At 54.0% G+C, this 23181-nt stretch overlaps 1 protein-coding gene across 1 annotated transcript in view; it reads left to right on the top strand.

Annotated features, from left to right (window-relative positions):
* Positions 1–311: 311 nt before the first annotated feature.
* The window catches only part of WSCD2 (WSC domain containing 2), a 60325-nt gene continuing 37455 nt past the window's right edge, over positions 312–23181 (top strand). The window contains exon 1 of the mRNA XM_081123327.1: positions 312–778. The gene's annotated coding sequence lies outside the window, so the exon portion shown is untranslated. The remainder of the gene's footprint in view (positions 779–23181) is intronic.

A 23181-nucleotide genomic window follows, 5' to 3' on the forward strand; every position in this document is an offset into this window, starting at 1 on the left:
CTGCTTGCCCGAGCTCCGCGGCAGGCCTGGCACGGCTCTGCCCAGCTCCCCGGGAGGCTGCGGGCGGGCCAGGTGGCACGCAAGGAGTTAAGCGGCAGGCAGTGCCGCGGCTCCGTGCGAGGAGCGCGCCGGGCTGGGGCGCTGCGGGCGCGGCGGAGGCAGCGGCTCGGGGGGCTGGGGCTGGAGCCCTGAAGTCCGGGGGGAGCGAGGACGCGGCGCGGAGGAGGCGGCGGGCGAGCGGCGAGGCGGCCGCAGCTCAGGTCCAGCCGCAGCCGGCGCCCCGCGCCCCGCTGCCCGCGCCGTGCGCGCGCGCGCCGGGCCCGGGCATCCCCCGGACGGGCGTGTGCGCGGGGCCTCGCCGCGGCGCGGGGTCCCCGCAGTGCCTCCCGCCCGAGCGCCAGGCTCGCGGGAGCCCGGCTCGCACTTCCTCTGCCTCCGCCCGTCCTCCCAGCTCGCCGGCTGGCGTCGCCACCGCCTCCTCTCCCCGGCCACCGCGGTCGCCGCCGCCGCTGCCATCCAGGACGGCACACTTCCACTTTCCCGCTGGAGGCGCGGAGGGGCCCCTTGCGCCAGCCCCGGAGAAACGGCCCCCGGGCCCTTGCTGGAGGAGCCGCGGCGGCGAGAACGGAAGCCCGGACCCCGCTCTCCCTGGTGCCACTGCAGCGGCTGGCGGCTGGGAAAGGCGCCCGCAGAGCGGGACGCGGAGTCTCCGGGAGGGACCCCGGGCGCCGGCTGCGCTCCGCCCGCAGAGTTTGCAAGCGGCTGAGACCCCCATCAGGTAAGGGCCGAGGGGGCTGAACCCGGTAAGGGGGTTCCCTAAGGGAGTGGGGCGCCGAGCCGCTGCTAAGCGATTCCTGCCCCCCACCCGGGCTTCTCCGCAGGCTGGGGGCTCGGCGCCCAGAGCCAGGTGAGTAAAGAACCCAGAGCGGTGACAGCCCAGCTCTGGGGAAATGACAAACTTTCTCTTCTCTGGCAGAGGGTGGGACATTCTGGCTCATCCAGGCATCATTCCTCTGGACATCCCGCTGGGTCCCCCAAAGGCAGGCACTCAAGGGCTCCTCAGGCTGAGCTGGGCCAGGGGGAAGGCAGTGGGCCCTTTTAATTTGATTCATGACTCACCCGCCCCCTTCTTGGGGTTCAGAGTTCTGAGGGAGAAGGAGCTGGTCATCTTTGCAAGCTGGCTTTTCACGGTATTTGTTGGGGATGGTACTCTGGTCGCCGAGGCTCCCTGTTATCTGGAGCCAGCGTCCGGGGCTGCCCAGGTGATGGGCTTCGTGTCCAGTGCTTTGCAGGCTTGGTTTATGTCCCTTCTGTGTGTGTGTGTAAGGAGAGGGAGAGGGAAATGGAGGGCAGGGAGTCCCATTCAGCCAGATCACCTCCATCCAAGCCCCCCAAGTGTCATCCCAGGAGAGGACTCACCTCCTTGGCAGAGCCACTAGGAGAGACAGGGATCACCCTCCGTTCCTTGCAGCTCCTTAGATGAGCAAAAGATTTGGGGGAAGTTTCCTGGGCTGCTCAATGAGACCATTCAGATTGGAGCTTGGGGAGGTGCAAACTTTTTGCAAAAATGGGGCTGGAATGGACAGTTGGGTAGGGACTCCGGGCATTCTCATCGCTAGCTCTGAGGATGTGGGTGGTCCCCCCACACTCCAAGCCCCTAGAGGCTCTGCTGAGGCCAGCACATAGCTCATGAGTTTGGCCAGATTGTTTTTCCTCCTAATGAAAAGCATGATTCAGAGAGGCCACCTAGTCTCCAAGGATCCCTTTGGAGCCACCCCTGTGGTCACAGCCTTTTAGAAGGCACCATGCTTCCTCACTGGGGTTCCAGACCTGGGCTGGGGTCATCTTGATGGAGTAGCTGGTCAGCATGGCAGGCAGTAGAGGTGCTTCTGGCCATGGCCCAAAGGTGGGACATGTTCCTGTAACCGCCGCTCGGGCTGGGTGGCTGCCTCTGGGGAATAGCATTGCTGGGTGGTTCTTGGACAGTATTTGAGTCATGAGGTGGGAGTCTGAGGACCTCCTGCCCTTGCTTGGGATCCTGACCTGGGGCCAGCCCAGGAGTTGCTTTCCTAGGCCGCTAAGACCCAGATATTGATTCCTCTAGGGTGTCAGAGACCAGTTCTTGATATCCTAGGGGAACCCTATGTCTTAGTCAGGAGGTTCAGTTTCAAGTCTGCCCTCAGTACGCTATGTGACTTCGGGAAAATCAGTAGACCTCTCTGGGCCCCTGTTGCTGCTTCCATAAAAGGAAGAGATTTCACGTATCCTCAGAAGTCCCAGTTCAGACACCATGACCCTGAGCAATTATCACAGATGAGATTTTCAAAATCCCAGGAGTTGATGTAATTTAGTGTTTAAGAGGTTTGGGGCCCGGCTTGGCTCAGTGGTTGAGCATTGACCTAGGATCCAGGAGATCGAGATTCGATTCCTGGGTCAGGACCCATGCCCGGGTGGCCGACTTGATCCCCAATAGGGGGCATGCAAGAGGCAGCCGATCAATGACTCTCTCATCATTGATATTTCTATCTCTCTTCCTCTCCCTTCCTCTCTCTGAAATCAATAAAAAGACATCTTTAAAAAAAAAAAGAGGCTTGGGTCTTGGACACATCTGAGCTTGACCCGCACGTCACCCCTGAACCTCGCTCCCTCCGCTGTGAAATGGGGAGCTCATAGTTGCAACTTCATAGGCTGTAGGGCGGACTAACCGGGCTGGTGCACGAAAGCACTTAGTGTATCCAGTGGAGACGGGAGTGCAGCTCCGCGAACACAGCAGCAGAGCTGCCTGCTTTCAGGTCTTGTGCGTGGGCATCTGGCTGCTGTTTCCCCCGGAAGGCCGGCCCTACCCCACGTGAGCGCCAGGTGGTTCTTGGCGGGGGGCAGGGCCCTTGTCCTCTGCAATCACCTGGCACCTGCAGTCCCCGCCCCTTCGCTGCTGCCGCCTAAAAGCCTGGCTGGACCAGCAGTTCCTACTGGGGAGCCCAGGGCCATCTGGGGAGGAATTGAGGCATCCAGCTGCTGTGTCACCATGACAACAGGAGGTGGAGGTGAGCTGTCTCCATGGCTTCAACTTTGCAGCTATGTAGGGACCCAGGGCAGAGAAGTTCGGTGTGTCTGGCTGTCAGGCGCTCAGTCTGGGGAGGCTGTCTGAGCCGGCGAGGCTGCTGTTCCCTGCAGGAACAGCCACGCTGGGGACAGTGCCTTACGTGCATGTGTGTGTGTGTAGGCTGGGGACGGGATTGCTGAGATTGTAGGGGAACGGAACGCAATAGATTGGTCAGACTTATTTCTCTCTGAGTGGTTCTGAGGCTTGGGACATCTGTGTCCCTCCCCAAGCTAAGGTTCTGCGGGGTCCGTGCTGAGCCGCCGTGGGGAAGGCAGACCTCGTCTCTGCTGACGTGAAGTGTTAATGGGCATGCAGCGGGGAGAGCAGGAGCAGTTCCGCCGTGGGCTAGCTCAGTCTGTGGGCTGGACCGAGAAAATGAACAGCTTGCATTCCTGGTGGAGTAGGGTGTGGGTGTGCGTGTAGACTCATGTGTGCGAGTGTGTGTGTTCTCATGCAGGTTTGGGCACATGTGCTCATGTGAGTATGACTGACATCAAAACCTGAATTGTGTGTGCACACGTCTGAGAACAGTGTCAGTGTGAGTGTGTACGCAGGAGATGGCACGAACGGGTTTATGAGTACGTGTGCATGCGTGTGCCCTCAAGAGATCACGTGCCTGTGTGAGTCAGTGCGCTTGTGAGTGTTAAGCAGTGGTTTGCATGTGAGCTGGATGTATCTCTGTGGCCAGGCAGGTGCGTGGCTCCACGGCTCCACGCGTGTGCTCGGGGTGTGTGCGGTAGTACCTGTGTTTGAGGAGCTGTGCGGGTCTGCCTGCTGCGCGCTCTGCCAGCTGCCCATGCTGTCCGCACACGTCTGTGTGGGCGCCTGTGAGTGTACATGCGTGTGTACTGATGACGTATGAACCGTGGTGTGCACTTACCTGTCTACATGGATTTCAACGTAAATTGTGTGTCTCTAAGTACATGCATGTGTGCAGCACTGAACACCCGATTGCCTCTCGGTGTATGTGTGTGCATCTGTCGGTCATGGTGTAACCTCTGTGAGTGCCTGTGAACATGCGTGATGCTCTGGGCATGCGTATGTATGAGTGTTGGAGGGTGCACTTGATTGCATCTCTATGTATTCGTGTGCTTCTGTGGGTGTGCACGTCTATGTACCAGGCATAAACTCTTTGTGCATCTGTGTGCACACACGTGTTGCTGAGTGTGTGTGCTGTGTGTAGCACTGCATGCTTGGCTGCGTCTGTGTGTAGGTGTGTGCTTCCTAGAGCCGGCATCTGGATGTGTTGGTTAGTGTCCATTCAGCGTGTCTCCGTGCGTATGTGAGTGTCTGTAACTGTGTGCTTTGGGATGTTGAGTGTAACCTTGGTGCATGTCGCCTGTGGACGAGTAAGTTTTGAGCGTGTACCTGGGGCGTTGCCCTGCACTTTCTTGAATGTTCCTGGGTGTCCATTGTGTTTCCGAGCGTGTTTGCCTGTCTGTCGGGCTGTGCCACTTCTGTGCGTGTCTCCTGTGTACGTGTGTGTTTCCGAGATGTGCACCTCTGCGGGTCTGAGTGTCCGTTGGGGTGTAAAGGTGTGCGCGTGTGCATGTGCATGTGCGTGGTGTAAACACGGCTGAGAGCCTCCAAACAGAAAACATTTCCGAACCTTTCCGACGACTCTCCCGCCTGCTCTTCGGGCCTGAACCGGGCTCCTGCTGTGCACCTGAGTGCTGGTGGCGGTGGGTGCGGGTGCGGGCCCTGGGCGGCCTGCTCATTTCCTCTGTGCCGTAGCTCCGAAGCCCGTGGACCCCCTGCCCTCGGCTCCCTCCACCGCCCGAGGCCCTGTCACCAGAAGCCTGGCTTTAGAGCTGGTGCCGAGCAAAGCCGCAGATGTTACGAGCGCAGGTATCGGTTCAGGCAGAAGGTCTGCACGTCGGCAGCCTCGGATGCGCCGAGCATCTCGACAGCAGTGTCTCTAATTAGGAGCAACTTGTTTTCCTTAAATAAACAAATCAAGTGAAGGAAAGAAATTGCCCGAGATGAATGGCTCCCTGGAGCAGGTCCAGATGTTGGGAAGATGGGGATGGAGTCCCCAAGGACTACACGTGTTACCGCTAAGGGTCTCTTCCAGATTTTGCCCAGAGCTGATGGGGCAGGGGCCGGAGAGGAAGCTGGTGACCAGACAGGGCAGGGCAGTGTGAGGCCCCTTTGCGGGGTTTGGCTGGTGTTTGGTTACTGGGGTGCATCCATCAATGACCCCAATTCCTCCTTCCTCCCTGTGTCCATGTCCTGCCCCGCAACTTGGCCACACAAGGGACAGGTTGATGTTCCTGGTCCTTCACTTTGGGTTCGGCCATCTGACCAGCTTTGGCCCTTAGGGTGAGGCAGAAGTGACAGGGTGTTTGTTCCAAGCCAAGGGCTTGGGGAGCCTTCAGCCACAGCAGGGAGAAGAGCTCCCCCAAGGTGACCACTGTCCACTCAGCCTGGCCCCAGAATGAACACATGTCCAGCCACCCTGAGCCCGAACCTCAGTGAAGAGCCTGCCTAGCGCAGCCACAACCAGGCTGGCTGAATAAATGCCTCCTGCTGCACGTGGGGCTTTGGTATGTTTGTTACGCAGCATTATTGCGGTGACAGCTAACCAGTGCAGCTACGAGCAGTCTGGGCTTCCCTGTCTAACTGCATAACGAACACCTGTGCTTCTCACCATGGATGTCCCATTCCTACCTTGCTTTCTGCTCATCCCAACATCAGCAGTAATAATAATAATATTAATAATAATAATGATAGATGTTTGCGGAGTATTTACCAGATACCACACTCCATGCCAGAGGCTTTATATATCTTTCGTCTATTACTCACAACAACCCTACCCAAGCAGTTTCTTTTACAATCTTCTGCTATAATCTGTGAGGCTCAGAGAGGTGAGTTGATTTGCCCGGGTCACACAGCCCAGAAGAGGCATACCTGGGATTTGTCCCCAGATCACCTGATGTCAGAGACCATGTTTTTGACCATGATGTCACACTGCCTCCCCAATGCCAGCAGGCAGGTTTGACATGCTGGCATCCTTAACTCACCTGGAGGTTAGGTAGGCAGGAATGAATCTTTCATGGAAATGAGAAGTATCTATTGGATGGAGTGTGTGTAGGGGGGTGGTGGTTGCTCATTCATTCATTCATTCATTCATTGAGCATCAGTATTTGCTGACACTTCGTATTTGCTCGGAATCATACTCGGTGCTGGGCACTGATGATACAGAGATGAGAGACACCAATTCTGTCTTCAAGAAGCTGACAGTCTGGAGAGAAAGCAGGAGAACGTGGGTTCTGCAGGCAGATTAGGCCAGGATCCAGCCCAGCCTTGGCCCTTCCCTGGGACCATCTGCAGCCACCCCACCCCACCCCAGCCAGGTGGTTGTGAGGATCAAAGGCGATCATGTTGACAGGGCCCTTCGCACAGTGCCTGGCACATCGGAAACAGCAGCCCTTCCTCCTATTCTTTCGCTTCCTGATGGAGGGGACAGTTGAATGTGACAGCCAGAGCAGCGTCGAGATGGGAGAAACCAGGGGCCACAGGATCCCAGACCTGGAGACCAACCATCCCGGTGTCGGAAATTGACAGGTTTTCCAAAATGAGCATTTTAGTGTTCACACCAGGAGTGTCCTGTGCGAGTCCCAGAGGAGGTGCCGGACGCAGCCTGGAATGATTTAGGACAGGGCTTGACAAACCGTGGCCCACAGGCCAAATCCGGCTCGCTTCCTGGCTCCGTCAGTAAAGTTTTATTGGGACACAGCTATGCCCTTCCGTTTATAGATTATGGCTATTTTTCAGTTGCAACTGCAGAGTCGAGTAGTTGTGACAGAGACCATATGGCCAGCAAAGCCCCGAATATTTACTCTCTGGCCCTTTACTGAAAAAAATTACTCGCCTCTGAGCTAAAAAGCCCCGCCAGGGTCCTGGGCCTTGGCCTGGAGAGAGGAGGCCAGAACTCAATGTACTGGGGTCGGTGACTGTGGATCAGGCTCCCATCTATCCACAGGCAGGGCATCCAGAGGGTCAGGAAATGGGCGGCAACTCCAGAGACTTCATGAGCTGGGAGAATCCTTAGATGGGGAGATGGAGACCCACAGAAGGGAAGAGATGGAAATCTCGGAGGACAGCTGTGTGCCCCTCCCAGCCCCAACTCCAACAAATGCATCCTGGCGACTCAGCACACTCCTCACGCCCTGATGGTCAAGTCTCTAGCTCGGCTTCCAAATAGTGTATTTGCTGCTGCCTTTAAATCCTCTGTGTTGTCCTGCAAGTTGGGGTGAAGAGAAGAGTCCCTGGATGGACAGTGAAGGGCCCTCACTCTGCTACCCATTGACTGACTGACTCTGTGGTCTTGAGCAAGTCTTGTCTCCTATTGGGTCCTCAGTTGTCCCATCTGTAGAATGGGAGAGGAGTCATATAATTGCTAAGGACTTTTTCAGTCTGGCCTTTTATGGCCCCGTTTTCTAATCAGAGTAACCCCAAAACCTTAATGTGTGTTGGCCTCTGCGCCAAGGTGGTCCTTCAGGACCCCGATCTGCTGATCCGCCTGATGATGAAAATCCCCATCGACCTCATGGCTTCTGCTTGTAGGGTGTTTACAGTTCCAGGCGTTGTCATCAGAGCTTCACTTCCATTCTCTCCTTGAGTCCTTGTGCATTAAGGGACCTCTGTCTCCACTTTACAGATCAGGACACTGAGGCTCACAGCGGTTCATTCACGTGTCCAGGGTCACACAGTCCATAAATGGCAGAGCTAGGGTTTGAGCTCAGTCCTGTGTGACCCCAAAGCCTCTGTGCTCAGCCACCCTCCCTCCTGCCTCCGCTCTCTGCTGTGTCACCAGTCTTTCCCAGGTGGAGGCAATGAGCTATTTTAGGAACCCCTCCGGGGAAGGTTTCCATTCCTCTCCCTCTCGTTTATTAACACGGATGTGACAGGAGCCAAGCCAGGGTCCATCCTCACAGGCGTAGCAACGGCAAACACAGGTCTGTCGGCGAGGCTGCAGTCCCGGCCGTCACGAGGGACTGTGGATGGCTGAGGGGCCCCTTCCAGGACAGTAAACGGCAGGTGACTCGAGGGCCTAGGGCTCCAGGCTCTGGTTTCGCAGATTCACAGACCATCCGTGAACCTCCGAGAGGCTGGGACCACACGACATTTGCTGTGGCGAACTGTGTGGAAGTTTCTGGAGATGGCAGATCACCCGTGTTTCTCTCTCTCTCTTGAGTTGTCCCCAAGGCAAGGCCCACTTTGCTGAGATGGCCCTGGTTTCTCCCTCACAGCGTGTCCATCGACAGGTGGGTGGCCTGGGCCCTCTGCAGTTCGAACGCCTACTTTGTGGGACAGGCAGAAAATTCAGAGTCTGAAACAGCCAGACTTGCTTTCATGTTCACCGAGCTCTTAGGTGCATCACCCCGACTGCAGGCCGTTTGCCCTGGAAACCCGACTACATGGGAAAACGGGTCCGTGTCTAAAAGAGCCAACATTTCTCCACTCGGACCCTGTCGGCTCTTACTTTACACACCGTTCTGACCAGCTCGGCGACCCCATTTCCCAGCCTCATAGCCCAGGGAAGGAGCAAGTCAGACGTGTGTGGGATGGCAGAGAAAGCACAGTGACAGCAGCCAGAAGCCACAGCTGACAGCCTGAGAACAAGGGTACAGTGAAGAGATTATGAAAATAAGAAGCGTGAAAACAAAAGAATCACGGTGGGGGAGACTTCAATTCAGGGATCCAGTCACCTCCTCATGTCAGTCGCTTGTGCTCATCTCAGTGCTATGTAACCAATTAGGAAACAATGGATAGCAGCCCCCCCTATCTGCAGGGGATGCCCCGCAGGACCCCCAGTGGATGCCCGAAACCGCGGATAGTACCGAACCCTATATATTCTGGTTTTTTCCTATAATACTTTCCTACGATAAAGTTGAAATTATAAATTAGGCAATTTCATGGGTTAGAAGATTTGCTTTTAATCATAGGCCTTAGCAACCTCGGTATTCAATTTTTTTCTTTTATTAAGTTGAGAACTTCCCGCTTTTCCCGTAAAGGAAACGCTTTACGACTTCTCTGTAGCGTTTCCGAATTGCCAGCGTCACTGCTCTCGTGCGTTGGGGCCATTGTTAAGTAAAATAAATGTTACGGGAACACAAGCCCTGCAGCACCTCGACAGTGGATCTGGAAACGCAGGCGGCTGCTAAGTGACTAACGGGCAGGTGGCACAGAGTATGGGCGCATTGGACAAAGGGATGATTCACGTGCCAGGCTGGACGGAGCAGGATGGCATGAGATTTCATCATGCTACTCAAAATAGTGTGCAATTTAAAACGTATGAATTGTTTATTTCTGCAATTTTCCACGTAATGTTTTTGGACCGGAATTGACCGCGGATAACTGAAACCGTGGAAAGTGAAACCTGGACGAAGGCGGGAATGCGGGGATACAATGTGCTGTGTGGTAGAGCAGTGAAAGTGTTGCTGGCTTCTGCGATAGCCCCAAGAAACAGTGAATTCCCACTCAGTGGGCAGGAGAAAGGGTAAAGAATAATTCCCTGTATAAAACTGATCCCATGTTTAGCTAAGTATTTCGGTGCGTGATGCTTCAGGTATCTGGAAAATTCACTTACGTGGAACTCATTTTTCAGTGTTGAGTAAGTGACATCTCTGCGCACCTAGAAGAGTATCTGGCACATGGCAGGCACTCAAGACATAAACATTCTTTAGGTTTCAGATGCTAGCGACTTAACAGCCAATGGCTCAGTCTCTGGCCACCGTGTCCTCACCTGTAAAATGAGGACAGCCGCAAGGGAGCTAAAGCTGCTGCTGAAAACCAAGCCTTCTGTCTGTGCTTGGCCTCTGGCTCGTGACATGTGTGTTCATAATTCATGTGGAAGCCAGTCGCTTGCAGAGACCAGTCTGGAGAGGACTCTGAGAAGTGTCATATAATTACAAACTTGAAGTAACTGGCAGGAAGGAAAGTATCTGCATTGGGGGTGCACAAATTGGGGCATTTAACAAGAAGGCTTCCCCCAAAAAGGGAAAAGTGAGCTGGAATCTGAAGCACGACTAGGATTTACCAGGTGCAGAGGGATGGGGAGATAGAGGAAACAGCACGTGCCAAGGTCCTGAGGTGGGAAGGAGTGGCATGAACCGAGGACATGGACATTAGAGCTTTGGGGTGGGGAGGAGTTGGTACATGGTGAAGGCGGACACGTCTCAGGGCCTTGTGGGCCCAAAAGTGTCCCGCTCTTTATACTTCCAGCAGTGTGAAGCCTCATAAAGATTTTAAGTACAGGGAGTGAAATGATTCAATTAAACCCTGGCCGGAGCAACAAGAAGAAATCTTGCCCCCACATGGGGTGGGAGCCCATTGAAATCCCAACAAAGAGGGAGCTGAGCAGGCATCAGCGATTTCAGGGTTTCAGCCTCATTATGCGAAACACACAGCCTTCCAACGGAGAGGTGAGCTTTGGAAAAAAGAGTCAACAAATTAGTTTTTAAATCTGCTTTAAGTTGCCTAAATGCCTGTCTTCTTCCATTGTCACCGGATGGCTTGTGGGCTATTTTAACTTTTATTAGAGATTTTTTTTTTTTAATTAAAGGAGTTATTTGAAAAACAAATGCCAGCTATGTTTGATAAGATAGAATTTTTTTAAATGGCACTGGGGAAATGCCACAGGAAGCTTTGATTTTTTTTCTCCTTATGGCATCTGAACTGATTTAAATAATAATTATATATTTCACTCCATGCAACCTCCCTTCCTCCCTCCTGGCCTCCCCCCCGCCCCCCCCTCAGTACCAGCAGCTTTGAACATACACTGTTTCTAAAATCCCCAATCTTTAGCTCATAGAGAAAGAGAAGCAGCCCTATAAGAGACCAGGATTTCTGGCCTAATGGCTTTAGGTTTTTGAGCAAATCTTGCTCAAATCCAAGTGCTACCAGTTCACAGCTGTGTGGCCTTTGTAATTTACTTCAGTCTCCTTAGCCTCCAATTACTCATGCAAAATGGTAATGGTAGTATTTACATTCACCAGGGTTCCTTTGGTTGTAAGAGACAGAAAATCCAACGTAAATATCAGTACATTCGTATTCTCAGGCATAAAAGGAATATATTGACTCATGTAACTAGCCACCAGCTTCAGGCTCGGCTGGATCCAGGAGCCTGACAGTGTTACAGCTTTCTCTTTCTCTCTTCCTCCCTCGCTTCCTGCCTCTGAGATTTTTGACTCCCCTTTTCTCTGTGCGCTTCCTTCTCAGACTGGCTCTGGCTCTCTTCTTCTGGGCACAAATGTCCATCACGCCTACATTGTGCCAACTGCAACCTCAGTTCCAGCAGGTCCTGGAACTGAGACCCAGGCCTCAATCACCAAAGCCAAGGAAATGGGCTCTGTTGTGCAAATTGAGGTAATGTGACCAACCCTGGAGCCTAGTGGGAGGTGAATCACCCTTTGCTGCTTCCCGAGTCACAAAGACCAGTAGTGGGAGAGGGATGGGTTCCCAGAGGAAAACCAGCACCCAGGGAACCGGAGAAAGGGGGGTGAACACTGGTCAGACTAAAGCGACGGGTCAGCAGGTTGCCTGGTCCTGACCTCAGGGTAGTTATGCGGATGAAATGAGCTCAGGCACGCAAGCTCCTCAGCACCGACCCACCTGCAGTGCACTCACTAAGCGCGGCCTGTTATTACCGCTGCGTGCTGATGATTATTGGCATGGTGATGACATAGGCCAGGCAGGGGCTCTGCAAGTGTTCAGGGCAATGGGAGACACTTACAGGCACGAGACTCAGCCTGGACGTTGCACCGATGCCTTGCGCCGTGGACCTGCCACTTCCCCTCCAGCTCTGGCTGCCAAAAGCCACTGTCCCCGAATAAGCCCCACCTCAAGGGTCACTTCACTTGTTTGGAGGGTACCGAGCGGCTGGTGGGCGGGGGGGAGTCCTGCTCCAATCCCTAGCCCACTGTCACTCGGAGAAAATGCAAGCCCAGGGTGACCATAGCTCTTAAACGTCTTTTCCAAGAGAACTGCATTCCAAGTTCTTTTGCAAAGTCCCCTTGATTAGAAATGTTGGCCACCAATTCAGGCGATTTTCAAACACAGGACAGACCACACAAGCATGTCTGTGGGCTCAGTTGGACCAGTGTTGTCAGGCCAGGCCTTGCCAGCACGGGGCACACAGAGCCCGTTCTGTCTGAACCGCAGAGCACTCGTGTTGCCGGTGACCTCAAAAGACACCCCGGCCCATTGTTCTGGAAACTTGTGTCACGCGCTGTGTGCTTTCAGTTGGACGGCCACGGGCAGACCTTTTAACTCCGAGCTGCACCGTTTTTAACAGGCTCCGTGGATGGGATTCGGCGACAACGCTTGCTTCAAAGCAGCTCATTTCGCTGCCTGAGACTGTGAATGTTCATTCTGATTTCCTGCTCCCCACTATAGGTTTCCTGGGCTAAAACGTCCCCTGCAAAGGCCGAGAGGGTAATTCAGCCACCGTCCCTCCAAGCGAGGGAGGGTCTGATCCTGCCTCTCCCACTCTGCTGGGTGACTGAGGGCAAGCCACTTTGCCTCTCTGAACCTCAGTTTTCTCATCTGTTCCATGGGATCCTCATTGCTCCCGCCTCCTCAGGAGGTGCTGGACACATAGTAGGCGCTCAACCAAGCTTAGCTCCTCCTATAAGACTCCAGCCCCTTTATATATATATAATGTATAATAGTAAAAAAACTTTGAGATGGGGCAGCTGAGCGCCAAATATCCACTGTGGTATAATAAACATCATGCCACGGAATAGGACACGCCAGTGAAAATGAACGTAACTGTCAGGATGGTGGTCACCGCGGGTGGGGAGGGGGCACCGGAGGAGCTCTGGGGAGCTGGCCCTGTTCCGTTCCTCACCCTGGAAGGTGGCTACATGGGCGCACGTTCACTGTGCAGTAATTCATCAAATTAGGCATTTTGTGTAGTGTTTTCTTTTGTGTATGGGTCATGGACCCCATGAAAGGATCCCATGTGCCCCCCAGATGCTTACCTCTCGGGGGACCCCACCTGGACCATATTGCTCAGCCTAATGCACAGGGATCATCCTGTCTTAAGCCAAGTTACTCGCTACTTAGGAGAGCAGGGCTGTGCCCCTCTGTCCCGTAAGCCCTCGGGGGTCCAGATTTGCAGGAGCAGAACAGCCCCAGCCTCTGGTGTCTCGGCACAGAGGCCACCCAGCCAGAGGGCACAATTAGCTTCTCTTTTCAGAATGTGATAAAGGACAGAGGGTTGATTGCACCAGAAGAAAAAAAGAAAGAGAGAAAAATAAAACCCGAGAAACATTTTCAAGTTTCTAGTTTTGCAGGCTACCGAAAGCCGCGAGATAAGCTGTCCTGGATGGAGCGTCAGATAACAGGGCTGGGCAGGGAGAGGCTGTGGGGCGCCAAAGGCGGGGCCGCTGAGTGCCAGGCCCAGGGTGGGCTCGCCTCTGGGTCCAGGACAATGAGGCCATTGGACTCACAGCCACAATTGTTCTTTCTGAAGACAGAAGGGGGGGCCTGAACCCTGCTCTTGAAACCAGGCCCTAAATGGAAAGCAAAAACACCATGATTTTACTAGGTCCTTGGAGCACCGAGCCAGGATGGGCTGGGGTTGGGGGTCTTCCAGGGGCTTCCAGAAGTGTAGTTAATGGTTTTGGATTATTAACTCCTTGATGATGAACTTTATTCATTTATTTAAAAAAAAAAAAACATTTGTAGCCCTGGCTGGTGTGGCTCCGTTGTTTGGAGCACCGTCCCGTGTGCCAAAAAGTGGTGGGTTCCATTCCCTGTCAAGGCACATACCCAGGTGTGGGTTCAATCCCCAGTTGGGGTGCCTGCGGGAAGCAACCAATCAATGTTTCTCTCTCACATCAATGTCTCTCTCCGAGCCCCCTCACTTTCCCTAAAATCAATTTTTTAAAATGTTTTAAAAAATGCTTCTTTTAAGGCAAGAACTGTTATTTGCCTGCCACTTTCTTTATATAGTGTTAGCCACATAATAGACAATAAACCCATTCTTTTAAACCTTTTTCACCTTTATTTTTTCTCAATGTCTTTATCTTGGTAAATGCACATAATGTAAAACTTGCCGTCTTTGCCGTTTTTAAGTGCCCAGTTCAGTGGTATTAAATGTACTTACCACTTTGTGCTACCATTTCCACCGCCCATCTCCGGAGTCCTTTTCGTTGGCGTTTTTGATCAAAGGTGGCTGAGCTAAGACCATTCAGACCCACCCTCTCAGTTTCCATCAGGGGAAACTGATGCCCAGAGGGAAGGGACCTGCCAGGGTACGTCGCCAGTTAGAATCAAAGTCAAGATTAGAATCTTGGCCTCCTTTTGCCCGGTGCCCCGGGCCAAGTGGCCCTCCCAGGCATCTCCCAGAATGCCTTGCACAAATATTTAGTGACCGCTGGGGACTGGGGACTCCACGGAGGTGCTCCCTGGGACTAATCCAGCCCCCTCTCCAATCTCTGGGACTATTGGAGATGAAATCCTACTGCATAGGCTAATGGCCAATTAATGGCTCTCTGGCCAGATAACGCGTCTCATCTGTTTTTCTAGAAATTGCGCCGGCCTCCCCTGAGGTCCAACCCGTTCTTTCTAGTAGTTGGCGTCCCTCGCTGGGAGGGCTGCTGTGCGATAAGGGGGACCGATCCCCTTTCTCCCATGTCGCTGCCCGCCTGGACCCGACTCAGGCGCCCGAGCTGCTTCAGTTGCCCTCACAATGGGGGCATTTAGCCGGGCTCTCCTCCCCCGGGGCGCTCGGGGGCAGAAACCGGAGGAAGAGCAGAGGGGAGGGGGGGAAGGAAACCCGGGGGCGGGGGGAGCGGGCAGCTCTGGTTTCAGAGCCGGTGTAGGAAGCGCCTCTGCCCGCCTGTGTCCCGCTGCCGTCGATGGGCAGTGCCCGAGCACAGACAGAATTAGAGGCCGAGGCAGGCAGGCCGAGGCAGGGGGCCAGCGGAGCGGGGCGGGCGGGGGCCAGGAGGACAAGGGCCCTGTGTGTTCGTGGGCGCGGGGGTGTGAGCCACGGGCCTGCGGTCAGAAACCCACAGCGTGGCCGGAGAAAGGGGGTCAGGGCGGCGCCGACGGTGTAACTGAGCTGCGAGCGGAGCATTTTCAGAGGGAGCCGCCCTGGGGAAGGTGACGGATTTCCCTCCGGGTGGCCCGGCCTGCTCTGGGTGGAGGCGACTGTCAGGAATGAGCCGGGCCCATCCGGGAACCGGAGGAGAGGGCTCAGGATTTCTTCTAGTGGGGAGAGAAAAGAGCCCAGGGAAGGGGGCGGCAAACTCAGGTGCCCCCAGGAGCCAGGCAGGCGACCAAAGGCAGGTCTGTCCGACCCGGCAAGTGGGCGGCCCATGCCACACCCGAAGGCTCGGCTCACCAGTGTCCATCGACGATGCGCTAGGTCAGAGCCCAGTGACCTCGGCCAAGCAGTCGTCACTCTGTGCCTCAGTTTCCCCATATTGAAAATCGAGTTAGCGCGGGCACTTACCCCGTGGGGTTATTGTGAGGATTAAATGAGTTAACACTCAAAAGCACTTGGAACAGTGCTGGTCCGTTTTATCTTTGAAGAGACTCGGGGACTCTGGGTTTGTCATCCAAAGCTCCACATCATTAATTGTTGGCAATGAATTGAAACAGGAAAATAAATAAATGCCATTTTTCCCTTGGCTCCCTCTAGACCACAGCCCATGGGCCATGCCGGCAACCTCTGGCCGAGGGCTTTGGACTGACACAGGCTTAGCAAGTGACTCTAACGTGTCTGTGTTGTGTTTGCCTCGTGCGGCATCAGTCAGGAGCCTGGCAGGAAGCAATTGACTGGCTGGCACTGGGCAGCGGGTGAGAGTTTAATAATAGTGGGGGCGCCATGTGGGGAGATCCCAAGGGACTGTGCAGCCCTCCAGGTTAGTCATAGAGGGGAGCTGTTACCGCCCCTAGTCCTGAAAAGGCCAAGGGCAGGAGCAGTGACAGGAGGGAGCCCGGAGAAAGAAGCTGTGTGGAGAAGGCCACCTGCAGGGCCAGCCCTGGCAGCCCCAGGGAGAGAGAGGCGCCGGGAGGGAATGCCCTGGCTGTTCTCTACCCGCCTCCCCGTCTCCTCCTGGTGCCACCTATTGACCAAATTCAAGTGGAAGCCGGAGAACCGGAGAGCCTGTCGCCGTGGTCTGTGCGGGCCACCCCCCCACAGAGCACGGTGGGGAAGGGGAGGAGTAGGTGTCAGGGGACAAGCGGAATACAGGTGATGCTAAGACCTGCTGGATTCTGGCTGCAGGGTGACGCTCAGCACGGTGGTAGCAGTAGGTCGAAGGCATTCTCACTGCCGTTTGAAGGAGGGAAGGCAGAGGCCGTGCACGTGAGGGCCCCCATGTGTCCTCAGGGTGCCTAGATGGCCCCTCAGAGCTGTGAACGGTGTATTAGTTTCCCGTCGCTGCTGTAACAAATTACACCAGCTGGATGGCTTAACACAACAGGCGCTTATGTTCTTACAGTTCTGAATGGGGAAGTCCGAAATGGGTCTCCCCGGGCTAAAATCAAGGTGTCTGTCGAGCTGAGTTCCCTCGGGAGCCCTAGGGGGAAATCATTCCCTTCCAGCTTCTAGAAGCTGCCCACGTTCCTTGGCTCACGACCTCCTTCTACTCTCACATCTCCTCCTCTCTCTCTGACTTCCCTGCCTTCCTCTTCATGAGGATGCTTGTGATGACTGAGTTATCCAGGATGACCGCCCCATCTCAGACCCTAAACTGAATCCACCTGCAAGGTCCCTCTTGTACAGAATACAACAGACTCGCAGGTTCTGAGGATCAGGCCGTAGATATCTTTAGGGGGCCATTATTCTGCTCACCACAAAAGGGTTCTCGGGAGCTTCTCAAAGGAAAAATACCCTCCCGTCGCCAAGCCCAAGAATCCAAAATCCTGCTCATTAGTGTCTCTTTTTTGGAATTAACGATGTCCCCAAACTCCCACACTCCTCTGTCTCCCTTTAAGAATTTTCCCCGAGCCCTGTGTTTGCCTTTAAGTGGATCTCACATCAGCTCCCTGTTTTACTCGGCTTCACCCTACATGATAATACATGTAAAATCAAGGTCTGATGTTCACTTATCTTCCTAACTGTTCCCATTAAAATAATTACGTAACTGTTGACATTTTAAGAAAAGCTGCTACGCGAACCCCCTAACAGCGCCTGGTGGAATGCTATGACTGTGCATGCCGCACAGCAGCCAGCTCTGGATCGCCCTCTTAAAAGGCAGATTCGTTGCCTGGGTGTCAAATATACCTCGAATCCCAGCCTGCTGCCTGCAGAGTGGTGGCATGAGTTGGGGCTCTCCAGAGAGTCACAACCGATAGAAGGCACAGGGGCAGAAACAGATTCGCAACTGGCTCACACGGTTATGCAGTCAGCAAGCTGGAGGCCCAGGAGAGCCGAGAGCGTAAGCTCCAGTTCGCGTCCAAGTCCAAAGGCAGCTTTGAAGACAGGCAGAGAGCAGCCGCTCCCTCACTCCAGCTTTTTATTCTATTCAGGCCTCCAAAGGGTTGGGTGAGGCCCACCCGCATTGGGGCGGGCAATGTGCTGTCCTCAGTCCACCGGTTCGATGTCATTTCATCCAGAAACTCCCTCACAGTGTAATGTTTGGCCCAGTGCCTGGGTACCTGTGGCCCAGTCGAGTGGACACGTAAAATGTGATGTTGTGGAAAGAGCTCTGAGAGGGGAGTGAAGAGACCTGGGTTTGGGTTCTGGGTCTGCTCTGTGACATTGGCCAAGTGTCCCTCTCTCCAGAGGCCTCAGGGACCTCAATAGGGACAATTCCTCAGGTCCTCTCTAGCTCAGACATGCTGCGGTTCTGCTATTAGCTCCTGGTACGTTGGTAACGAGAGACTGGAACGTAGGACAGGCAAGTGTTGGCGTGGATGGCTAAAGTCTGAGGTGCTGTTGGAGGCATCAGAGGGGTCCCCCCACCCCTAGACCAGCGTTACCTGTTCTTGGTGGGCCTCACCATGTGCACACACCGATCATGGCTCTTGGGGGAGACTGAGTCTTATTGAGCCTTGTAATCATCACACCAGGCCTAAAATAAGGACTCCGTATATTATCTGGTTGTTGAATGACTGATGGATCGACAGAAGAAAAGGCAGTGTGGTGCACCTGACAGTCCTAAGAGATCAATGCTTGCTGAAAGGCCCCTCCAAGGACTGGATGCCCCAGAAAACTTAGCCGCGAGCACGTGGGCCCTGTGAGTCAGATAGACGTGGGTTCAAATCCCAGAGCCACTACTTAGGAGCTGCCCGACCTTGGGCAAGTTATTACACCTATCTGAGCCTCAGTGGTTTCATCTGTACAATGGGGTAATAAGAGAATGGAATTCATATGTCTGTGCTGAGATTGAAATGGGACAGTCTATGCAGGGGCTGCCACATAGTTAGTGCTCCATAAATATCAATAGCTGCAACTGTTATTGTTTTCACCGTGCCTCCCACATTGTCTGGGGAAGGTGGAGATGATCCAATAAGACCCCACGCCTCTCCCAGGCCATACAGAGGAGGTAGGTAACTGTTGGAGACACCTCATATCTGAAGAAGTATGCAGGGTTCTCTAAAATACGCATCGACTTCCCCAGGCCAGCCCTCCCCCACCGCTCTGCACCAACGAACCATCTGGAGCAGCTCAAACATTGTTCACATGTAATATTTTGAAACTGTTTTTCAGATAGTTCTGAAACGCTTGCCAAAACTCTCAAAGTCCCACGTGAACAAAAAATGTCATTGTCAGTCGGCTTCGCATGGTGCCAAGCCAGATCGTCAGATGGAGAGAAAGTGGAGGCATTAGGTTCGGGTCATCCCAAAGAGAAAGAGAAAAAGAGCGTGCGCAGGGTACACACGGGGCTCTGCCACCTACGAGCAGGTAACCTCAGGGACAGCCACTTAGCATCCCTAAGCCAGTTCTGCTGCGTGATGAGTCACTCAGAGATTAACCAGCCAGGTCAGCTCAGCACCTAATGAGCCTAACCAATAGCAGCTGAAACAGAACTTGTGAAGTGGCCGGCACGTAGTAGGAGCTTTGTAGATGTTAGCTTCCCCGTAAGCTGGAAGGGGGATGGGTGGGTGAATTCCGGTTGGATCTGAGCAGGGCCTTTCTAAGAATGGCTTGCGGTGCAGCTCTCTCTGTATATTTTAGGAGCCACCACCTTAGAATCCGGTTTGACAGATGGCTGAGTTCCGCTGAGGCGGACAGGTGTGGGTGGTGGGTGTCAAGGAATCTGATTTAAACCCACAAATTCAGGTGTACCCAAAATAGCAGCTTCGTTAAATATCTTTCAGTGAATTCAGACTTTATTTTGGGGGTGCATTTTAGGAGTACAGAAAAACTGAGCAAACCACACAGACAACCCCCATATCCCCTTTCAGTCTTGCTCCCTGCCCCTCTCCCCAAGTTTCTTCTATGATTAATGTTTTATATTGGGGTGGTTATTTGTTATAACTAATGAGCCAGTAGTGATCATTATAGTGACCTGAAGTTCACTGTGGGCTGTACGTTCTATGGGTTTCGACAAGCCTATAATGACATGGATCCACCATCGCTGTTCTCTTTTTTAGGGAACAGTTTTGATGCCCTAAAAATCCCCCGTGCTCCCTCCCTGCCGCCCTTCCAACCCCTGGCAACCACCGATCTTCATACTGACTCCCTACTTTTTTCTTTCCCATGTTTTTTTCTAATTAATGTATCTTCCAAACTTTAAAAAGTAGAATATTTTCTGTAAAAAACCCAGTCGTCCAATACCTCTTGAAAAATCTGCATATCCCAGGTAACCCTGGACTGGAGCTGGGTACCAGAGGCTGCCCTCGCAGAGGGGCATGGCCTCTCCCAGTCTGTCTTCCAGGTCAAGTACACAGGACACCCCCCCCCCCGTCCTTGGCCCCCATAGGCCTTTCAGCCTTTGACCCTGCTCTGACCTCCTACAAAGACCTGAACAGCCTTTGACTATGGATTGCTTTTAATTCCTGCCCTGCAAATATATCCCTGAGGCCACGTGTCACAACAAGACTCGCCACCTGCTCGAAATGGGGATGAGAGAAACATAGAAGGAAATCACACACAAATGAATCCCTCTGAAAATTACCCTGCAACCTATGGGAGGCTCTGGGGCCACTCAGACACCCAGCTGCAGGCCTGTCTGAGGCTGGAACAAGGTCAGCCAACATCCTACATTTGCCAGACTTCTCCGGCGTTTTCTGCACGTCCTGAACCAACCCGTCGTCTGAGGCTCTGGGCCCACGTGGGCTACACACCAGGTCCTTCTGTGGCCGCCACAGCTCTGGGTCAATAATTGATGCTAATGCTGCAAATTCACCCAGCTGACCTCCTTCCTGGAACGTGTCCGGGAACTGGACACCCAGGGATTAAGTTGCCCCGGGAGTGGCAGGTAGTGGAGTGAGTGGTGGCAGGTATACAGGGACACTACGGGAGGCTCTAGGCCAAGGGCCTCGCCCGTCAAGACACAGCCAGAAATGAAGACGGCCCTTTAATTAGGCTGCAGGGTTTTTCTTCGGGGGAAAACCTGAGTGTCTAAGCAGCGAAGCGCGACCTGGCAGGATGTGAGTGTGTCCCCACCCCTCGGCCTGATAGGTCCCTGGGTGGTGCTGACGCTCAGGGCCCCTGGGACAGGCTGAGGAGTGGTCCACAGAGCACCAGGTCCGAGTCCAATATCTCCTCCTGTGCTGTGTGATCTTGGCAAGTTGCTTTGCCTCTCTGAGTCTCTATTTTCATCTCTGGAATGGAGACTCAGAGAAACCAAAAAAAAAAAAAAGAGCCAGAGGAGGAGGAGATCAGGTTTTTGTCGCAGGTGAATAAGTGGGGTTGTCATGGCCCAGGAGGTTCCTCTATATCTCCTCTCCGAGTCTGGTGTCCCTCCCCATAGCATCGACATCTGTCAAATGCCCAAGTCGCCATACTCAAGTCCCCCCTCCTTCTCGCCACATTTATTCAATCCAAAAGTATTTACTGAGCACCTACTATGTGCCGGGCACTGTTCTAGGCACTGGGGGCACAGCAGTGAACCAGATAGACCGCATCTCTGCCCCTGTCAAAGCAGCCATCCTGTCAGTTGCCGCCTTTGTGTCTTCCATGCCTGCACCCTCGCCTCCAGCTCCTCTGAGCCAGGCCGCGTCTGTCGTCGCCAGATCCCTGGAACGCCCTCTCACGGCAGCCAGAGTTCTTCCTGCGACACAAATTCGATCATTAGATGCCTGTGGCTACCCATGGCCCCTAGAATAAAATTGAAACTCACCATGCACCAGCCGAAACTGATGGAGCCCGCTCCTGTCTCTGAATGTTTGCCCTGGCTGCTCCCTCCATCTGGTCTCCTTTTCTTAATATGACATCATCTTCTCGGGCGTCACTCTTGGTGCCTCCTACTCCAGCCAGCCCCCCTCAGCCCTCTCTGTTCCCCATCACAGCCCCAATGATAACAGCCAACGTACCAGCCAATGTTTTCCGTGTACTGACCTCTGCATTCACACGCTTTTAGTGCATTGAGTGTGGTAGGAACTCCTTCTGTGCCCATTTTACAGATGAGAGAACCGAGGCACAGAGAGGCCTATGCTGGGATTCCACAGTCCTGCAGTTGCTTCTGGCCACTCCAGCTCGAGTCCTGTGGAGCAGGGATTCTGACTGACTTATGTCTGCATCTGTAACACACGGGGCCTGGCGCGTAGTAGGTGCTCAACAGACTGACTAAATGATAAATAACTGCTGCCGGAAAAAGACTACTGATGGTGAAAGCCTACTCACATCGCCGGGGACCAGCTGATTGTAAGGGATTCTTACTCTTGGACTGTAAGTTGGTTCAGCCAAGGGCGGGATGGGCCTCCCGGCTCCAGAGAGCCCCTGGCGGTCACCGAAGCGTCTCTTGCCAGGGACCGCGGGCGTGGGAGGAAGCTCCTCGCCATCATTTGTTTTCTCAGTGTTGACTTTCTTCCAATACAAGCTGCCCTGGCAGGCGGTGGAATGCGAGGAGTCAGTCTCAGGGGGGGTTTCTGGCTGCGGGGGCTCTGGAGGGTCCCCCCCTTCCCCGAGACACAGGGACTCTGCTTGGCTGGGGCTCTGCTGGGGCACTTGTCAGAGACACTAGACGCGGGCATGGCAACGTGAGAGCCAGGGCTCGTTACGGCCTCATAGTTAATTCAGGGGCTCGGCTGGACGGGGGGGTGAGGGCTGCTGGGCACTTGGAGGCCACCGAGTGTCAGCTTCTTTCAAGACGCACAGTGAAGGGGAAGCGCTCTGTGAAGGGGCGACGGGCGGGGAGGGTGGGCTCGCTTTAGGGCCTGAGGTCTGGATGGACAGAGCTCGCTCTAAGTCTTTCCTGGTTACTCTGTAGGATAGTAGGATGTGACATGCATGATATGATATGATACGATATGATCATGAGATGAGATGATCTAGTGAGATCACATGATGACATATGACATATAATACAATGTACTGTGCTGGATAAGCCCAGGGTGTCCCAGAAGCAGGCTGGTGAGATGATAAGAGCACGAACCTAAGAGGTAGAGAGATGCCTGGGCTCAAACCCCTGCTCTGCCACTGAGGAGCTGTGCCCCCCTTGGCTTCTCGCATTCTCTCTCGGAGCCTCAGTTTCCTCATCTGTAAAGCGGTAATAATGACCGAACCGCCTCACTGGGTCAGAATTAGGGAGGCTGAGCGACGCCCAGACAGGGAGGCAGGCGGGTGCGGTAAGGAGAATGGAGTTTGGAACTGTGCCATCTGGTCTTCAGATTTTGGCACCCCCTCCACACATGTGCTGTGTGTGACGTTGGGTGAGTTCTTCGCCTCTGTGAACCTCAGTTTCCTCCCCTGTAAAATGAAATACGATTCTGATCTACCGCGCAGAGCTGTTGTAAGAATATGTCATCCATAGTGCATTTAGGGACTGTTATGGGTTGAATTGTGCCCGCTCTAAAAATCGTGTGTTGAAGTCCTAACCTCCCCCAGTACCTCAGAATGTGACCTGATTTGGAGATAGGGACATTGCAGATGTAATTCATGAAGTTAGAGGCCATGCCGGAGGTGGGCCGGCCTGCTCCACCACCCTGACGGGGGACTGAAC

The sequence above is a fragment of the Miniopterus schreibersii genome (assembly GCF_964146895.1).
Source record: "Miniopterus schreibersii genome assembly, chromosome: 20".
Classification (NCBI taxonomy): domain Eukaryota; kingdom Metazoa; phylum Chordata; class Mammalia; order Chiroptera; family Miniopteridae; genus Miniopterus; species Miniopterus schreibersii.